This window comes from Mobula birostris, chromosome 3, assembly GCF_030028105.1.
Source record: "Mobula birostris isolate sMobBir1 chromosome 3, sMobBir1.hap1, whole genome shotgun sequence".
Taxonomy (NCBI): domain Eukaryota; kingdom Metazoa; phylum Chordata; class Chondrichthyes; order Myliobatiformes; family Myliobatidae; genus Mobula; species Mobula birostris.
The window spans coordinates 216,918,324-216,938,417 of NC_092372.1; the positions used below are offsets into that span (position 1 = coordinate 216,918,324).

Below are 20,094 nucleotides of genomic sequence, written 5' to 3' on the forward strand. Positions count from 1 at the left end.
TTTTGTTTGTCTCACTCTTGGTTCTGGTTAGGTTCCTGCATTTGTACCCAGAGGTCTGGGTTGGTGATGGGTAACATTCTTTTTTAACAGCTGTGCTCAGAGCAGGAAATTTTTACATGGCCTGAAAACTGCAAGGCACTTTATATTTTTTTTTGTAATTTACAAATTGCATACTTTTGATTTTATTTATTAATTGGGTGTAATGAAATACAGTATAACAAAGAATCTTTTATGTTTCCTAAGGTTTTTCCTCATCTGTCTTTATCACAAATCTATAAACACTGCAAATGCTGTATATTGTCTATAAGCACTGTCTATGATTTTATATCCAGATGAAAGATATGGGCCACGGTTTATTAACAATGAGCTACCGACTTCCATTCTGTGTTTACTGTTACAATTTGTAACATTGTTGTAACTTGAAACACTGACAATATAAATACAGTGAAGCTCTAAAATGTTTCAAAGTAAAGGTTGTGTGTTCATTTATAAAATTTATGGATTATATTCATTAACATTAATTACAAGGTATTTCACAATTATGCTAACATAGATTTTAGTATTATATTAACATTATAAAAGAAAATTCCAGCTGCACATCAACAAAGGTAGCATGTGCGGGAGTGTTTCAGTTAACTGCGTGGCCATGCACCCGTACAGCTTAGAGGGAAGAGTAATGTTGGGTGGGTTCATGGGACTGTACAGCACAGTATGCTCCATTTGGCCCAGAATATTGTGCTGACCTGTTAACCTACTCCAAGAACAATCTAACCCTTCCCTCCCACATAGCCCTCCATTTTTTTTCATCCACGTACCTATCTATGGGCCTCTTAAATGTCCCTAATGTATCTACCTTTACTAACACAGGCAGGGCATTCCAAATACGTACCACCTCTGTGTTAATAAAAAAAAAAAGTTTAAAAAAAACTACCTGTGATATCACCCCTATACTTTCTTCCACTCAGCTTTAAAAAGATGGTTATTAGTATTAGCTATTGGCGCCTTGGGGAAAAAGACACTGGTTGTCCCCTCTACCTGTATCTCTTATAATCTTATATACCTCAATCAAGTCGACTCTCATCCTCCTTTGCTCCAAAGAGAATAGCCCTTGCTTGCTAAGACATGCTCTCTAATCCAGGCTATGTGCTGGTAAATCTCCTCTGCGCCTCTCTAAAGCTTCCAAATCTTTCCTATAAGGAGATGACCGGACTTCAGGTGTGGTCCAACCAGTCTTATAGAGCTGCAACGTTATGTCACAGCTCTTGAACTCAATTCCTTAACCATTGAAAGACATCACACGTATGTATGCCTTCTTAATCACCATATCAACTTTGAGGGAACTATGAATGTGGATCACAAAATCCCTCTGGTCCTCCACACTGCTAAGGATCCTGCCATTAACCTTGTACTGTGCCTTCAAGTTTGACCTTCTAAATGTATCACTTTACACATTTCTCAGCTCAGCTCTGCATCCTGACAATGTTCTGTTGTAACCTACGACAACACCATCAAATTTTTGTGTCATCTGCAAACTTACTAACTCACTCTTCCATTTCCTCATCCAGGTCATTTATAAAAATCACAATGAGCAGGTGTCCCAGAACAGATCCCTTTGAAACACGACTAGTCAACGGCTAGCCAATTACGAATCCACTCTGCCAAGTTTCCATAGATCCCATGTCTCGTGGTTTTCAGGATGAGCCTTCCATGGGGAACCTTGTCAAACACTTAATGTAAAAACAACGAACACCACACCTGCTGCTGTAGCTTCATCAATTTGTTTTGTCACTTCCTCAAAAAAAATCACTCAGGTTCATGAACCTGACTGCCCCTCGCAAAGCCATGCCAACTTTCCCTAAAGAAAACTACTCAAATTCTACAGCAGCAACTGGGGAATATACACAAATAAGACCATAAGACCATAAGACAAAGGAGCGGAAGTCGGCCATTTGGCCCATTGAGTCTGCTCCGCCATTTTATCATGAGCTGATCCATTCTCCCATTTAGTCCCACTCCCCTGCCTTCTCACTATAACCTTTGATGCCCTCTAATAAATACTCTAATAATATTTTTTTAAATACCAAAAAAAATTCTATTTTAAGATGTGACTGCAAGGCCAGCATTAGATGAGCTGTCCGTAGATGGCCTTGAGAAGGTGGTGGTGGGCTGCCTTCTTTAACTGCAGTCTTTAAGGTGTGGGTATATCCAGAGTGCTGTGAGGGACAAAGCTCCAGGATTTTTGTTTATTGAGATACAGCACAGAATAGGCCCTTCCTGCCACACTGCCCTGCAATCACCTGATTTAATCCTAGCCTCATGGTGGGACAGTTTACAATGACCAATTAATCTAAGAACTGAGAAGTACCTGGAGGAAACCCACATGGTCGAGGGGAGAACATACTAACAATTTCCAGGCAGTGGTAGGAAGTGAACCTGGATCACCTGTAATGTAAAGCGTTGTGCTAACCACTATACTATTGTGCCAGCCTGGACTTTGGCCCAGTGACGGTGAAGGAACACTCAGTGGCCACTTTATTAGGTACGTGGGTGGAACCTAGTGCGGTCTCCTGCTGCTGTATCCAGCTCCATCCAGTTCAAGATTCAACATATTGTGCATTCAGAAATGTTCTTCTGCCCACCACTGATGTAACATGTAGTTGAGTTACTGTCGCCTTCCTGTTAGCATGAACCAGTCTGGCCATTCTCCTCTGAACTCTCTCATTAACAAGGTGCTTTCACCCATAGAACTGCCACTCACTTGATTTTTTTTTGTTGTTTTCACACTATTCTCTGTAAATTCTAGAGACCATTGTGCATTAAAATCCCAGGAGATCAGCAGTTTCTGAGATGCTCAAACCTATTGAGTTATTATTTCAAGGTCAAAGTCGCTTAGATTACATTTCTTTCCTATTCTGATGTTTGATCTGAACCTCTTGACCATGTTCACAATTCAAGGTAAATTTTATTATCAAAGTACATCTTTGTTACCATATATAACCTTGAGATTCATTTTCTTGTGGGTATACTCAACAAATCAATAGAATAATAACTATAACAGAATCAACCTAGGGCGCCTAACTAGGGCATTCAACTAGACTGCAGTTGAAGATAACCAATTGTGCAAATACAAAAGAGGAAACAATGATAATAAATAAATAAACAATAAATATCCAGAACATGAAACAAAGAGTCCTTGAGAGTGTGCCCATCGGTTGTAGGAACAATGAAGTTGAGTGATGTTATCCCCTTTGTTTCAAGAGCCTGATGGCTGAGGAGTAATAACTGTTCCTGAACTTGGTAGTGTGAGTCCTGAGCCTCTTGTACCTTCTTTCTGAGAGGAGAGCATGTCCTGGGTGGTGGGGTCCCTGATGATGGATGCTGTTTTCCTGTGACAGTGTTTCATGCAGATGTGCTCTATGGTGGGGTGGGCTTTACCCATGATGGACTGGGCTGTATCCATTACTTTTTGTAGGATTTTCAGTTCAAGAGCATTAGTATTTTCATACCAGGCTGTGATGCAGCCAGTCAATATACTCTCCACTACACATCTATAGAAGTTTGTCAAAGTTTTAGATGTCACGCCAAATCTCTGCAAACTCCTAATGAAGTAGAAATGCTGCTGTGCTTTCTTTGTAATTGCATTTGCGTGCTGCGCCCACGATAGATGCTCTGGAAAAAATAACACCCAGGAATTTAAAATTGCTACCTTTTTCCACCTCTGATTCTCCAATAAGGACTGGCTGATGAACCTTTGGTTTCCTTCTCCTGAAGTCTATAATCCACTCCTTGGTCTTGATGACATTGTATGCATCTTTGTTGTAGGATCTTACAGCTTCCTTACCTCAGTGATGCAGCCAGATGGATTCTCTTGATGGTGCTCCTATAGAAAGTTGTTAGAATGAGGGCAGGGAAGCTTGCATGCCTCAATCTCCTCTGAAGTGTAGACTCTGCTGTGCCTCCTTGACTACGAGGAGTGCTGTGGATCCAGGTTAGATCATCTGTTATATGCGCACTCAAGGAATGTTGTGCTCTTCACTCTCTCCATGGCAGAGCCATTAACGTTCAATGGAGAGTGGTCAACCTGTGCCTTCCTGAAGTCCACAATCATCTCTTTTGTCCACTTTCAGACTCAGGTCTTTGTCTCACAACATTTGACAAACTTCTCTACCTCCTCTCTGTATGCTGAATCACTATTGTTGCTGATGAGGCCAACCACTGTGGTGTCATTAGTGAAGATGATGCGGTTTGAGCTGAAATTCGCAGTGCATTTGTGAGTCAGCAGCGTGAACAGTGGACTAAGCACACAACCCTGAAGTGCATCAGTGCTCAGTGTGATGGATTGCTGCCAACTCAGACTGATTTGGGTCTTTCCATTAAGAAGTCCAAGGTCCAGTTACTGAGAGGGGTGTTTACAATAAGACACAGGAACAGAAGTAAGTCTTTTGGCCCATTGAGTCTGCTTTGCCATTCAATCATGGCTGATCCTTTTTTTTCTCTCCTCCTCAACCCCATTTCCCAGCCTTCTCCCCGTAACCTTGATGCCATGTCCAATCAAGAACCTATCGATCTCTGCCTTAAATACACACGGTGACCTGGCCTCCACAGCTGCACATGGCAACAAATTCCACAAATTCACCACACTCTGGCTAAAGAAATTTCTCCGTATCTCTGTTTTGAATGGACACCTCTCTATCCTGAGGCTGTGCCCTCTTTGTCCTAGACTCCCCCACTATGGGAAACATCCTTTCCACATCTACTCTGTCTAGGCCTTTCAATATTCGAAAGGTTTCAATGAGATTCCCCCCCACCCCCCCAATCCTTCTGAATTCCTGCGAGTACAGACCCAGAGCCATCAAACATTCCTCGTATCATAACCTTTTCATTCCTGGAATCATCCATGTGAACTTCCTGTCCAATGCCAGCACATCTCTTCTAAGATGAGGAGGCCAAGATTGTACACAATACTCAAGGTGAAGCCTCACCAGTGCCTTATAAAGCCTCAGCATCACATCCCTGCTCTTGTATTCTGGACCTCTTGAAATGAATGCTAACATTGCATTTGCCTTCCTCACCACCAACTCAACCTGCAAGTTAATCTTTAGGGTGTTCTGCACAAGGACTCCCAAGTGCCTTTGCATCTCAGGATTTTTGGATTTTCTCCCCATTTGGAAAATAGTCCGCACATTTATTTCTACTACCAATGTGCGTGACCATTCATTTTCCAACATTATATTTCATTTGCCACTTCCTTGCCCATTCTCCTAATCTGTCTAACTCCTTCTGCATCTTACCTGTTTCCTCAACACTACCTACCCCTCCACCAATCTTTGTATCATCTGCAAACTTGGCAACAAAGCCATCTATTCCATCATCTAAATCATTTATATACAGCATAAAAAGAAATGATCCCAACACGACCCTTGCGGAACACCACTAGTCACTGGCAGCCAACCAGACAAGGATCCTTTCATTCCCACTCGCTGCTTTCTTCCAATCAGCCAATGCTCTAACCATGTTAGTAACTTTCCTGTAATACCACGGGTTCTTAACACGGTAAGCAGCCTCGTGTGGCACCTTGTCAAAGACTTTCTGAAAGTCCAAATATACAACATCCACTGCATCCCCTTTATCTATCCTATTTGTAATCTCCTCAAAGAATTCCAACAGGTTCGTCAGGCAGGATTTTCCCTTATGGAAACCATGCTGACTTTGTCCTATCTTGTCCTGTGTCACGAAGCACTGCATCACCTCATCCTTAACAATTGACTCTAACATCTTCCCAACCACGGAGGTCAGCTTGCTTTCATATTTCATCTCTTCCCTTCTATTGATTCTTTTAGTTACTCCCTGTATGTTTTTAAAAACTTCCCAATCCTCTATCTTCCCACTAATTTTTGCTTTGTTGTATGCCTTCTCTTTTGTTTTCACATCAGCTTTGACTTCCTTTGTCAGCCCTAACTTGTCTGTTCCTATCCCTCTCCAATGCTATGATAAAGGAGATAGAAAGGTGATCACTCTCTCCAAAATGCTCTCCCACTGAGAGACCCGACACCTGACCAGGTTCAATTCTCAATACCAGATCAAGCACAGCCTCTCCTCTTTGTAGGCTTATCTACATATTGTGTCAAGAAATCTTTCTGAACACACCTAACAAACTCCACCCCATCTAAACCCCTCACTCTAGGGAGATGCCAATCAATATTTTGGAAATTTAAATCTCCCACCACAACAACCCTGTTATTGTTACTCCTTTCCAGAATCTGTCTCCCTATCTGCTCCTCAATGTCCCTGTTACTCTTGGGTGGTCTATAAAAAACACCCAGTAGAGTTATTGACCCCTTCCTATTCCTAACTTCCACCCACAGAGACTCTGCAGACAACCCCTCCATGACTTGCTCCTTTTCTGCAGCCATGACATTATCTCTGATCAACAGTTCCATGCCCCCACCTCTTTTGCCTCCCTCCCTGTCCTTTCTGAAACATCTAAAAACATGAAACATGGCACTTGAAGTAGCCCTTCCTGCCCCTGCACTATCCAAGTCTGTGTAATGGCTACAACAACATAACTCCAAGTGCTGATCCACGCTCTAAGCTCATCCGCTTTATTCGTAATACTCCTCGCATTAAAATAGACACATCACAAACCATCGGTCTGAGTGCGTCCCTTTTCTATCACCTGCCTATCCTCCCTTTCGCACTGTCTCCAAGCTTTTCTATTTGTGAGCCAACCTCCCTTTCCTCCGTCACTTCAGTTCAGTTCCCACTCCCCAGTAATTCTAATTTAATATGTTGTATGTCAATTATTTGGATGACGGAATTGATATCTCTGTGGCCAAATTTCCAAGTGATAAGAAAATGGGCAAAGAAGTGGCAGATGGAATACAGTGTTGGGATGTGTATGGTCATGCACTTTGGTAGACTACTTTCGAAGTGGGCAGAAAATTCGAAAAGAAATTCGAGGTGCTCAGGGACTTGGGAGCTCTCGTGCAGCTTGCAGGTTGAGTCTGTGGTGAGGAAGGCAAATACAATGTCAGCATTCATTTCAAGAGGACTAGAATATAAAAGCAAGGATGTAATGCTAAGGCTGGTGAGGCCTCACTTGGAGTGTTGTGAGCAGTTTGTGACCCTTATCTAAGAAAGGGTGTGCTGACATTGGGGAGGGTTCAGAGGAGGTTGATGAGAATGATTCCAGGATTGAAAGGGTTATTGTATGAGGAGAGTTTGGCTCTGGGCCTGTACTTACTGGAATTTAGAAGAAAGAGGGTGGATTTCACTGAAAGCTATTGAATATTGAAAGGCCTAGATAGAGTGGATGTGGAGAGGATGTTTCCTTTAGTAGGGGAGTCTAGGACCAGAGGGCAGAGCCTCAGGATTGAGGGATCTCCATTTAGAAAGCAGATGGGGAGGAATTTCTTTAGCCAGAGGATGGTGAATCTGTGGAATTTGCTACCACAGGCAGCTGTGGTGGCCAAGTCATGAGGTGTATTTAAGGCAGAGGTTGATAGGTTATTGATTAGTCATGGGGAGAAGGCAGGAGAACGTGGTTGAGAGGTAAGATAGATCGGCCATGATGAAATGGCGGAGGCGATTCAATAGGCCGAATGGCTTAAACCTACATCTATCTCTTATGATTTTACTGTTTAAAGGATCAAACAGAATAATTGGCAGCAGCCAGCAAAATGAAATCTTATTTTTTTTCTGTCATGGGAATATAAATTGGACTGCATTTTGTTCTTGACTCGCAACGAAGTCAGTGCAAGAGCCCCAAACCTACCAAGGGGACCACTTTCAAATATAAAAAAATACACGGCCTCCCCTGATTTCCACTCCCCCACTGCTAATACACCAAGGCTATTTAAACATCACAGCTGAGCCCGATGCTGTAAATTTACTCAGCACCTTCCATCTGGAGTGACAGGGATCCATGGCAAGCCTCTCCCCTTGTACTGAGGAAGAATAGCACCAGTTGTGTTTTCAGCCTGTAATCCAGCCGTGTGTATCTATCAGACTGAGCTGTGATTGAATATAAAAAAGAGAACAGGAGTAGGCCTCCCAGCCTCTCAAGCCTGTCCCACTATTCAGTGTAACCACAGCCTATCTTTTCTCTTAATTTCTCATGACTCTCAATCCTTGATCTTTCAAAACTGTATGTACTTTAAATATTGCCAATTATCTAGGCTGCCAAACTCTCCAGGATGGAGAGTTTTAGAGACTCTCCACCCCATGTGAGATGTCCCTTTGTGCCTCAGTTTTGTTTTTAGAGATGGAGCACAGTAACAGGCCCTTCTGGTCCAAGCCACACACACAAAATGCTGGAGGAGCTCAGCAGGTCAGGCAGCATCTATGGAAAAGGCGTTTCGGGACGAAACCCTTTGGCAGGACTGGAGGAAAAAAAAGCTGAGGACTAAATTTAAAGGTTGGGGAGAGGGGAGAGAGGAACACCCCCGGATAATAGGTGAAACTTGGAGGGGGAGGGATAAAGAAAAGAGCTAGGAAGTTGATTGGTGAAAGAAGACCACGGGAAGAAAGAAAAGGGGGAAGGAGCACCAGAGGGAGGCGATGGTCAGGCAAGGAGATAAGGTGAGAGAGGGAAAAGGGGATGGGAACTGGAGAAGGAGAGGGGGGTGGGGGGCATTACCAGGAGTTTGAGAAATCGATGATCATGCCATCAGGCTGGAGGCTACCAAACAGAATATCCAAGTTCTTGCATGCCCAGTTGCATCCATGTGACCAATTAATTTACTGGCCTGTACGTACTTAGACTGCAGGAGAAACCAGAGCAGCCGGAGTAACCCACATGGCCATGGGGAGGGCGTACAAACTCACTACAGGCAGTAATGGGAATTGAAAATTGAACCCAGGTCTAACAGTTACGCTAATGACCATGGTTTATGCAATAATTGTGACCCTTCATTCAAGGTTCTCTCATGAGTGGAAGCATCTCAACATCTGCTCCATTATGCCCCAGGTCTTGTGTTTCAGTAAGATCACCCTTTATTCTTGTAGATCTAGCGTCAGTAGCCACTCTTGTTAGAACCCAGTGGCTACGCTGATCAGATGACTTTGTGCCATCTTAGACAATGGGTCTCAGACTAAGAGTTTAGAGGGTGTGATATTTATGTTTGGAGGAGAGATATTTTCTCTCAGAAGACCCAGCTGTATTTACAGAGAGTACTGCTTTGGAGAAGAGTTTAGTCACTTCATGCTTACCTCAGTTGCTACCAATGCACTTCATAGCACAGTAGAGCTGCATTAGCATTGTTAACACAGAAAAGTACAGCACAATGTGGTCACTTCAGCCCACAATGTTGTGCCAACCTATATGAATCTAATTGACCATCAATCTAACCCTTTCCTCTTACATAGCACATAACCCTTCATTTTTTCCTCACATCCACGTGCCTATCTTAAGATTCTCTACTGTACCAGCTTCTACCACTACCCTAGTAATGAGTTCCAGGTACCTACCAATTACTATGTAAAAAAAAAAAAAATTACCTTTGATATCTCCCTTAAACTTCCTTCATTCACCTTAAACAGATGTCCTCTGCTATTATACTCTGGGGCAAGAAGTTCTGACTGTCTGCTCTATCTATGACTCGTAATCTATACACCTCAATCAAATCACCTCTGATCATTCACTCCACAGAGAAAAGTCCTAGCTGGCTCAAGCTTTCCTTTTAAGACATCCTCTTATTGATTGATTGATTGAGATACAGCGCAGAGTAGGTCCTTTCAGCCCTTTGAGTGGTGCCACCTAGCAACCCCCAAGCCTAGTCACAGACAGTTTACGATGACCAATTAACCTATCAACTGGTACGCCTTTGGACTGCGAGAGGAAACCAGAGCATCCGGAGAAAATGCGTGCGGTCACGGTGGAAGAATGTACAAACTCCTTACAGGCAGGCAGTGGCGGGAATTGAACCCAGGTCGCTTGTACTATAAAGCATTGTGCTAACCACTATGCTACTGTACCTCCAGGCAGTATCCTGGTCAGTCTCTTCACATATAAAGCTTCAACATCTTTCCTTTATTAGCCTACAGGCTAGAACTTAAACTTGAGAAGTTAGCAGTGTAACAAGTGTCGGTCTCTGGATAGTTCAGGCAGCGTGGAATGCGCCTCCAGTGAGGTGTGGGATTTCAGGATAGCAAGCAGTCTTCCTGATGACTATATCTGTGGGAAGTGCATGCTGACTGACGAGGTCAAGGAATTGGAACTGAATCATCCAGGAGGCTGAAAACCTCATTGGTGAGATGTTAACTGAGGTGGTCACACTCAAAGTGCAGGTTTCAGACGGTAGGTGGGTGACCACCGGGAAAAGTAAGGGGAGTAAGCGGTCAGTGCAGGCTTTCCATGTGGATATTTCCCTCAGCGACAAGTGTACCCCTCTAGATCCTGCTGGATGGATGGCCATTTGCGATGCAAGATCAGTAACCAGGCCATTGGCACTTTGGCCAACTCTGAGGCTCAGCAGGGATGGGTAAAATCTGGCGGAGCGGTAATGATAGGAGATGCGGTAGTTAAGGGAGATGGGTATCAGATTTTGTGGCTGCAAAAGAGACACCTGGGTGGTGCGTTGCCTCCTAGGTGCTAGGGTCCAGGATGTCTTAGAGCAGCCAACACATTCGGGTTACCTCTGACCTGATGGCATGAAAGCAACACATTATATTCCATCTGCATTTCTCCTTCTGGTAAAAAAAAAAATTCCCCCCCCCCTTCTATTCCCTGCTCTGGCCTCTTACCTCTTCTCACCTCCCCTGGGTTCCCTCCTCCTTCCCTTTCTCCCATGGTATCCTCTCCTCTCCTATTAGATTCCTTCCTCTCCAGCCCTTCGTCTTTCCTATTCACCTGGCTTCACCTCTCACCCTCTAGCTATCCCTCTTCCCTCCCCCCACCCCCAGCTTTTATTCTGGCGTCTTTCCCCTTTCTTTCCAGTTCTGAAGAAGGGCCTCAGCCCAAAACATTGACTGTTCATTCATTTCCATGGATTCTGCCTGACCTGCTGAGTTCCTTCAGCATTTTGTGTGTTGCTTTGGATTTCCAGCATGTGCCTGATAAATCTGTTAGAATTCTTTGAGGAAATAGCAGACAGGATAGACAAAGGAGAGTGAGTGAATGTGCTGCACATGAGGCTGCTTAACAAAATAAGAGCCCGTCTTATTACAAGAAAGATACTAGCATGGATAGAAGATTCTCTGAGTGACAGGAGGCAGAGTGGGAATAAAGGGGGCCTTTTCTGGTTGGCTGCTGGTGCCTTGTGTTCTGCAGGAGTCTTTTTTCACATTATGGTCAATGGTTTGGAAGATGGATTTGATGGCTTTGTGGCCAAGTTTGCTGGCAGTACAAAGATGGGTGGGTGGACAGGTAGTGTTGAGGAAGCAGGGAGTCTGCAAAAGGAGCAATGAGCAAAAGATGGCGGATAGAATATTGTGTCAGGAAGTGTATGGTAGAAGACATAAAGGCATAGACTATGTTCTAAATGGGCAGAAAATTCAAAAATCAGGATTCCCCAAAGGTTAACTTGCAAGTTGAGTCAGTGGTGAGGAAAGCAAATGCAACATTAGCATTCATTTTGAGAGGACTAGAATATAAGAGCAAGGATGTGATGCGGAGGCTTCATAAGGCCTTGGTCAGACCACACTCGGAGTATTGTGAGCTGTTTAGGGCCCCTTATTTAAGAAAAAAATGTGCAAGCATTGGAGAGAGTCTGGAGGACGTTCGCAAGAATGATTCTGGGAATGAAAGGGTTAACATGAGTGTTTGATGGCTCTGGAGTTTAGAACAGCAGTCCCCAACCACCGGGCCGCGAGGAAACAATATGATTCGGCAATATGAAACGATATGAGTCAGCTGCTCCTTTCCTTGTCACGCACTGTTGAGCTTGAACGCACGCGAGGTCATTACCCGCACGTCATCCATGTCAGCGCGGGAAGGAGATCAACTCCTCGAGCTTGCAAATGACAGCGGGCTGAAAAGTATGTTTGACATAACATCTCTGCTGGCATTCTGGATTAAAGTCAAGGCTAAATATCCTGAGATAGCCATGAAAGCACTGAAAACGTTGCTTCCATTTCCAACACATCTCTGCAATGAACGCAATGAAAACTAAATTGCTGAATAGACTGGACATAAGGAACCCCCTTCCAGTATTGCTGTCTCCCATCACCCCTTGTTGTTGTTGCAGGGAAACAAGCCCAGGGCTCCCACTGATTCAGTGATATTGGTGTGATGCAATTATTTTATATGTTTATATGGGGAAAATATGTGCTCTGTGTTTAATATCCAAATGTTACTTAAAATGTTATGATGCTATTGGCTTATAAGTGATTTATATAACCACTTAACAATTACAGCACGGAAACAGGCCATCTCTGCCCTTCTAGTCCGTGCCGAACGCTACTCTCACCTAGTCCCACCGACCTGCACTCAGCCCATAACCCTCCATTCCTTTCCTGTCCATATACCTATCCAATTTTTCTTTAAATGATAATATCGAACCTGCCTCTACCACTTCTACTGGAAGTTCGTTCAACACTTTCTTCAATCTCCCCTGTCCTCCTCTGATAATTGACTTATCAGTATATTAATGTGAGGAAAATATGCACTGTATGTTTAATATTAAATTCGTTAGATAAACCCTTTTAGAAATGAAATTGAAGTGTATTAGCCACTTATCACTGATATTCCGGTCGTGATTAACACCCCTGCCCCCGAACAGAATCACCAAAAACGATTTGTAGAAAAAAAAATCGGCAAGTACACGCATGTGCACTGGTGCCAGCGCAAGGCTTCATGGTCATTGTAGTCTCTCTGGGTAAACACAACGTATTTGACTGCTACTCTTGTCCGTTGGCAATCCCACCTCACCACCACCCCCCTCGCCCCGGGGGTCAGCCGGTCCGTAAGAATATTGTCAATAATAAACCGGTCCGCAGCGCAAAAGAGGTTGGGGACCCCTGGTTTAGAAGAATGAGGGGAGATCTCAGTGAAACCTATTAATTATTGGAAGGTCTAGATAGAGTGGATGTGCAGCGGATGAATAATAATGGGTGAGTCTAGGACAGAGAGCACAGCCTCAATAGAGGAATGCCCATTTAAAACTGAGATGAGAAGGAATTTCTTTAGCCAGAGGGTGGTGAATCTGTTTAATTCATTGCCATAGACTGCTGTGGAGGTCAAGCCAATGAGTATATTTAAAGTGGAGGTTGATAGGTTCTTAGTTTGTCAGGTTGTCAAAGGTTATGGGGAGGAGTGAGGGAAATGGGATTAAGAGGGATAATAAATCAGCCATGATGAAATGGCAGAGCAGACTTGATTGGTTGAATAGCCTATTTCTGCTCCTATATCTTATGCTCTACAATGAGATGACCAGAAATAACGTAATACTGCAGATGTGGTCTAACCGAGGTTTAAGTTTCCGCCATTATCTTAAGATGATCCATCGTTCTGTTCCTTTGGATATATGGATTTTGTAGTTATATTGTGAATAGCACTAGAAAGTCACTTGCCTGTCATTTAAAATACATCTTATACATTGATGTGTTTTTAAATAGTTGAATTATTTTAAAATTTCTTTTTAAGTTCCTAATTTTTAAATGCCTCTGATTAGCAGAGACATTTAAAAATAGTGTGACAGGCCTTTGAAGGCACAAGTAATCAATCGTTAGGGACATGGTGACATCCAGAGTAAAAACAGAAAATGCAGGAAATACCTGGTGGGTCGGGCAGCATCTGTGGAAAGAGAAACAATGAATATTTTGAGTTACAAATCTCAACTGGTTAGTTAGACAATTTGGTTGGTATGGGCAAGTGGGAATGAATGGCCTTTATCTGTGCTGTACGACTGACTCTGCAACTATTCAGTGGAACGATGAGAAGGTTGGAGAGAACCTACCAGTTAGTTAACTGCTGTCTGTCTAATTGGTTGAGTTTAGACCATAAGACATAGGAGCAGAATTAGCTATTTGGCCTATCAAGTGTGCTTCACCATTTGATCATGGCTGATTTATCTTCTCTCTCAACTGCATTGTCCTGCCTTGTAACCTTTGACATCCTTTCAAATGAAGAACCTACCAGCCGCCACCTTACATATACCCAATGACTTGGCCTCTACAGCCATCTGTAGCTATGAATTCCAAAGATTCACCACCCTATGGCTAAAGAACTTCCTCCTCATCTCTTTTCTGAGGTTGTGCCCTCTGGTCCTAGACTCTCCTACTATAGTAAACATCCTCTGCACATTTACTCTATCTAGGCCTTTCAATATTTGGGACAGATTTCAATGAGATTCTCCAACCCCCCCCCCAACCACCATTTTTCTAAATTCCAGTGAATATGCCCAAAGCCATCAAATACTCCTCAAGAGTTAGCCCTTTCATTTCTTTTGCATTTTGTATTTTTATTTCAAATTTCCAGCATCTGCAGTTTCTTTGATTTTCACTGGTCATCCAGAGGTCTTGTTATCCTCCCAGCCACTAGGCGGCAGTAGAACCAAGCCCTGGAGGTGGTTAGGTGTCAGGTGGAGGCAAAGGGTTCATTTGGCTGTGGGGCCATCTTGAGAGAGTGAGGAAGTCTTTCAGATCGAGTGCAATCCAGCCCAGTGGGTCAAAGTCACATTCTGCTGTGAAGTGTCTTAAAAGGTGTACAGTCCCTCTCTTGTCAGATTCCTTCATCTTTCCCACCCACCTGGCTTCACCTATCACCTTCCAGCTATCCCTCTTCCCTTCCCCCAGCTTTTATTCTGTCATCTTCCCCCTTCCTTTCCAGTACTGAAGAAGGGTCTCAGCCTGAAACATTGACTGTTCATTCATTTACATGGATTCTGCCTGACCTGCTGATTTCCTCCAGCATTTTGTGCGCATTGCTCTGGATTTCCAGGATATGCAGAAGTTCTTGTGTTAAAAGATTTGTGTTGTTTTGCCCTATGTTTTGTAGTTTTAATTGCTCCTCTTGTCAGATGCTGGATTTGTTTTAAACTTTTTTTTCAACATGGTTTGAATGTTTCGCAGCAACAAATGTTCATTCAAAATAGCTTGCAAGCTCTAAAATAGTACTTAATGTATTGCACACAAATCACAACTGAAGCACACTTGCTCTGTTGCTATACTTGTGAAGGCAAATGGTATTTGCATGTCTGGCTACTTGATTGCCAGTTTCATCTGCTTTATGAATGACTTTCAAGTTTCCTATATGGGGGGGGGGAATCCCCTGCGTCTATCAGCACATTCCTGGTGGACCCCCCATTCCAACTTTGGAAAAAGGAAATTCTGTTTCCACTGTTTAAAATTTTTAATGTGTGCAGTAATTCGCTGCCATTCCTGCAGAAGAGCAAAGAGCAGTTCCTGAGATGTTAGAGTGGGCTATATCGAAAGAAAGTTGCATTACTGTGGTGTTGTTCAGACTTCAGTGTCCCCCAACACAATTTATAGCTAACAAAATAGAGTTGTTATTAGGGCTTCCACCTCACAGCTCCTGGTTTGATCTTGACCTTAGATGCCGTCTGTGCAGTCTGCTTCGCCGTTTGATCATGGCTCATTTATTATCTCTCAACCCCATCCTCCTCACTTCTCCCTGTAACCTTTGACGCCTTTACTAATCAAGAATCTATCAACCTTCGCTTTAAATTCACAGCCGTGGCAATGAATTCAACAAATTCACCACTCTCTGGCTAAAGAAATTCTTTCTCATATCTGTTCTAGGGGGACATCCTCTCTATGTAGGCTTTTTGGTATTTGGTATTTTAATTAAATCCTCCCTCATTCTTCTAAACACCAGTGAGTACAGCTGCAGATCCATCAAATGTTCCTCAGAATATTAACCCTTTAATTTCCAGGATTATTCTCATAAACCCCCACTGGACCCTGTCCACTATCTGTACATTGTTTCTTAGATATGGGGTGCAAAACTGTTCACAATGCTCTAAATGTGGTCCGACCAATGAATTATAAAGCCTCAGCATTTCCAGAGCAGAAACAGACTCTTTCATCTATGCTACTGTTGTGTTCTAGGCCCCTGCGCAACCCCAATATGTTAGTTTAACCTTCCCTCTAATGCTGCTGATGTTGTTCTCAAATCTTTACATTGGTGAGATCCATTCTGAAACTCCGCCCTGGGGAAAGGAGCTTTCCAATTCCTTACATTTATTTTAGTGGCTATTTTATATTTATGACCTGGTGCCTTCCCAAATAGAAACACTAGCTGTATGAATCATTTCTGAAATCTTAAAGATTTCCATCTGATCCCTTAGTCTTTAATTCAGAGAAATAGCATCCACTGTGCCTAGTCTTTCTACTGGTCCTAACCCATCCAGTCTGACAACATCTACTACTTCTTGGAATTCATTTAATAATTAGAATTGATTTATTATTGTAACATGTACTGAAGTACCGTGGAAAAACTTTGCTTTGCGTGCGCCCATATAGATCATTTCAGCACACAGGTACTTTGAAGTCCTGAAGAAGGGTCTTGGTTCAACATGTTGACTATTTATTCATTTCCATAGATGCTGCCTGACCTGCTGAGTTTCTCCCACCATTTGTGTGTATTACATAGATACACTGAGCCTAGTACAAACAGAATCAGGTTTAATATCACTGGCATATGTCATGGAATTTGTTTATTCTATGGCAGCAGTACAGTGCAATGCAATACAAAAAAAATTTACAGGTTACTATATATAAAAATTATTGTGCAAAAGTCTTAGGCAGGGATCTTAAGCTAGGGTGCCTTAGCCTTTTGCACAATAATATATTTGTCAATGTGGCGTGGAGAGCAAGTTTGTAAACCTGGTGGTAAATGGGCTGCAGTAGTAGTGGACAGTAACCCATAGTGATGCTGGATTGTGTCAATCCTTTTCTTTCATCAAGACAAGCTGGTTACATCAGACTTTTACATATGAGATCCTGGCATTGTAACTGTATCCTTCCCTCCTGTACTGTGCTGTCTGTGTTTTGAAAAGAGCCATGTATTGAGTCCACGGTGTTGAACGAAGATTGTGTCAGCTCTGACAGCTTGATGATGATTGATGTTGCAGTTGGTTTCTGCACCAGCAGAGGACAACTCTTCTGGAGGCCACCTGTCGCCATCTCCTGTGACCATACAACATTGAAATGCCTTTTAGACTGATGTAAAGATGATATTACCAGCTTTGGCCACCCCTCACCACAGGACAAGTGATCCAATTATCAAATGCTATTTAGCTGTCATTCAGATCAACTCAGATTTCAAGTGTAGCGGCATCAGAAAGCAGTGAGTTTATTGTAACTGGTCCACTTAATATTAAAATAGAAAGTTTCTGTAGAATAAGATTTTTTTTGAAAAAGGACAGATTATAGTGTAGTGTTTTAAGGACTTTTAACACTTGGATAGGACCCCAATCTCTTTGTGAAACCAAAGTTACATAGATTTCAAAATTAGAAAAAAACTCTGTAGATGCTGGAAATCTGAAATGGAAGTTTTTCTAGGTAATGCTCTCTTCTCGCTGCTGCCATCAGACAGAAGGCACAGGAGCCCAAAGTCCCACGCTGCCAGGTTCGGTAACAGCTACCCTTCTAAGGCTCCTGAACTAGTGGGGATAACTTTACTCACCTTAAATCTGAACTGATTCCGCAACCCATGGACTTACTTTCAAGGACTCTACAACCCATATTCTCAGTATTATTTACAGTACTGTGCAAGTCTTTGATACATATATAAATAACTAAGGTGCTAAGACTTTTGCACAGTACTTGTCAATGTGGAGCGGAGAGCAAGCCTGTAAATCTGATGGGATGAAGTATGTTGGGAAAGGCGAGAGTGGAGTGTCGCAGGAGTGGTGTGAGAGATGAGTGACGCGTGGTGGGTGGTGTGGGTGCAGACACACCCAGCCCTGAGACACCAGGCAAGGTCACTTGATTCCAAACAATTGGTTTATTGATCATTACAGGATGTCTCTCTGGTGCTTTCCTCTTTTCCCAACCATGATTCCCTTCTCCCTACCCCTTCCCACTCTCAGTCGACAATAGAGACACAAATCAGAATCAGGTTTATCATCACTCACATATGTCATGAAATTTGTTCTTCCTTTTGTGGCAGCAGTACAATAAAATTACCACAGTACTGTGCAAAATTCTCATGCACGCTAGCTACGGTATACATCTGTACCTTAAGACTTTTGCACAGTTTGTATTTACTTATATTTTAAAATTTGCAGTTTCCCTTTTTGGCGTGTGCCTGTGCGTGTGGGTGTGCGTATCAATGCGTGCATCCATGATGGATTTTTCATGGCTTTTTTAAAAGGTGCTGAGAGAGAGAGAGAGAGAGAGAGAGACTGTGTGGCGCACCACTCCTCACACAGACTTTTTCGCAGTATTTTTCCCTTTATTTTACGAGTTCGAGTTGCGGTCTAGACACTCAACCCAGCACGGATGGAAAGCGTACTCGGGAGCGGACCCGACTGGTTTTGAACCCGGGAACCTCCGCTCCCGGGTCCGGCACCGATGTCATTGCGCCACCAGCTGGCCGGCGGTTTCCCTTCTTTTGCACATTGGTTGTTTGTCAGTAGCTTTTCATTGATTCTAGTTTAAAGTAAATTTATAATCAATGTTACCATATTACCCTGAGATTCTTTTAATGAAAACTGTACATAAAGACTGACAAACAACCAGTGTGCTAAGGAAGGCAAACTGTGCAAGCACAAAAAGAACAATTAACAATAATAATAAATAGACTGAGAACGTGAGCTGTAGAGTTCTTGAAAGTGAGTGAGATTTCTGTTCTACTGTGATTGTCTGCAAGAAAATGAACGAAGAAAATAATGATACGTATGTACTTTGATAATAAACCTGCTGTGAAATACTCAGGAGGTGGCATTATAAGAGTTAATGTTTCAAATTTCAGAGAAAGCAGGGAGTGGCATATAGTACAAAGGGAATATCTCTGATAGGGTGAGACCACGGCTGCCCAGGTGATTCTAATGTTTAGTGAGCGACCTGGTTAACAGGGAGTGTCTGCCGAGAATGAATGTTTAATGTGTGAGGGAGGTAAAAATTATGCAGGGTGCATGCATCATCTTGGAGTGGCAGCTACAGCCCTGCACCTTAACCTAGCAACCAGAATCAAATTTATTATCACTGACATACAGTAGATCATATGTAATTTGTTGTTTTGCAGTGGCAGTACAGTGCAAAGGCATACAATTGCTATAAGTTACAAGACCAAAAAATAATGTAGGGGGAGAAAGGAATAACAAGATAATGTTCATGGACTGTTAAAAAAATCTGATGGCAGGGGAGGAGAAAAGCTGTTCCTGAATCAGTGAGTGTCAGTCTTCAGGCTACTGTACTTACTTCTCAATGGCAGTAATGAGAAGAGAGCATGTCCCAGATGCTGAGGGTTCTTGATTGAATTAAATATTGAATTGACTTTATTTCTTACATCCTTCACATGAAGAGTAAAAATTTTTCCGTTACATCTGTCTAAATGTGCAATTTATAGTAGTTTGTAATAAATAGTATGTGCAACAGGACAGTCAGTATAGCATAGAAATACAGTTGTATCAGCGTGAATTAATCAGTCTGATGGCCTGGTGTAAGATGCTGTCCCAGATGGAACAGTTTGTGGTTGGGGTGACTCAGGTCCCCAATGATACTTTGGGCCCTCTTTATGCACCTATCTCTGAAAATGCCCTGAATCATGGGAAGTTCACATCTACAGATGCACTGGGCTGTCCACACCACTCTCTGCAGAGTCCTGCGATTTGAGGGAAGTACAGTTCCCATACCAGGCAGTGATGCAGCCAGTCAGGATGCTCTCAATTGTGCCCCTGTAGAAAGTCCTTAGGATTCGGGGATTCATGCCAAACTTCGTCAACTGTCTGAGGTGAAAGAGGCGCTGTTGTGCCTTTTTCACCACACAGCCAGTATGCACAGACCATGTGAGATCCTTGGTGATGTGTATAGAGAGAGTAAATGAGGGGGCTTAGTATACAGCCCTGAGGGGCAGAGGTGAGGGAGTCCATTCTTATCACCTGCTGGCGATCTGACAGGAAGTACAGGATCCAGCCGCACAAAGTAGGGTGAAGGCCAAGGTCTCTGAGTTTCTTGTCAAGCCTGGAG

General features: G+C 43.0%; 1 protein-coding gene across 1 annotated transcript in view; it reads left to right on the forward strand.

The window, feature by feature from the left end:
- LOC140195733 (nuclease EXOG, mitochondrial-like) overlaps nt 1-20,094 on the forward strand; it is a 68,549-nt gene that overhangs the window by 39,798 nt on the left and 8,657 nt on the right. The gene's annotated exons all lie outside the window — the stretch shown is intronic.